This window comes from Octopus bimaculoides, chromosome 30 (assembly GCF_001194135.2).
Source record: "Octopus bimaculoides isolate UCB-OBI-ISO-001 chromosome 30, ASM119413v2, whole genome shotgun sequence".
NCBI lineage: Eukaryota > Metazoa > Mollusca > Cephalopoda > Octopoda > Octopodidae > Octopus > Octopus bimaculoides.
In genome coordinates, this window is record NC_069010.1 from 4477820 (window position 1) to 4478369 (window position 550).

At 39.5% G+C, this 550-nt stretch overlaps 1 protein-coding gene across 1 annotated transcript in view; it reads left to right on the forward strand.

Annotated features, from left to right (window-relative positions):
• The window catches only part of LOC106877806 (plasmanylethanolamine desaturase), a 6528-nt gene that overhangs the window by 411 nt on the left and 5567 nt on the right, over positions 1-550 (forward strand). The gene's annotated exons all lie outside the window — the stretch shown is intronic.

Consider the following 550-nt stretch of genomic DNA (forward strand, 5'->3'; position numbering starts at 1 on the left):
TCGACCTGAAGAAAATTCTAACTGGGTCCCCACCTGCAAGGTCATGTGCTATTTATCTTGGCATGAGATCACTATGTCGCCCCCCATATGGTTGTGATGCATGTGCCTGGTGTACTCTTATCAGGTCGAGTAGCCCATCCTGCTAAAAAGGTCCCTGAATAAGGGTTGTTTAAGGAAGTTGAACGAAACACCTATGTCTCCAAAGGCGAATTATCCAAACCCCCAAAGAATTCCTTTCAGCACATGGCTATGATGCTCCCCCATCATCATCATTATCATCATCATTATTATTATTATTATTATTATTATTATTCAGTAGTTTTATTTTTATAACGTGCTTTCACTTCACTACCGAGCGCAGCTCTGTGCGCCTTGGGTATGTGCTGTGGTTTGCTGTGGTGCTCTTATGTTTACTGTATTGAAAGTGTTTTGCGTAGGATGTGTGCAGTACCCAGTAGTGCAATTTTCTGTATGTTATATATATTTGTAAGTCCTGCTATTTTTGTTATGTATTTGTCTGAATATTTTTTTATTATACCTAAGGCACCTA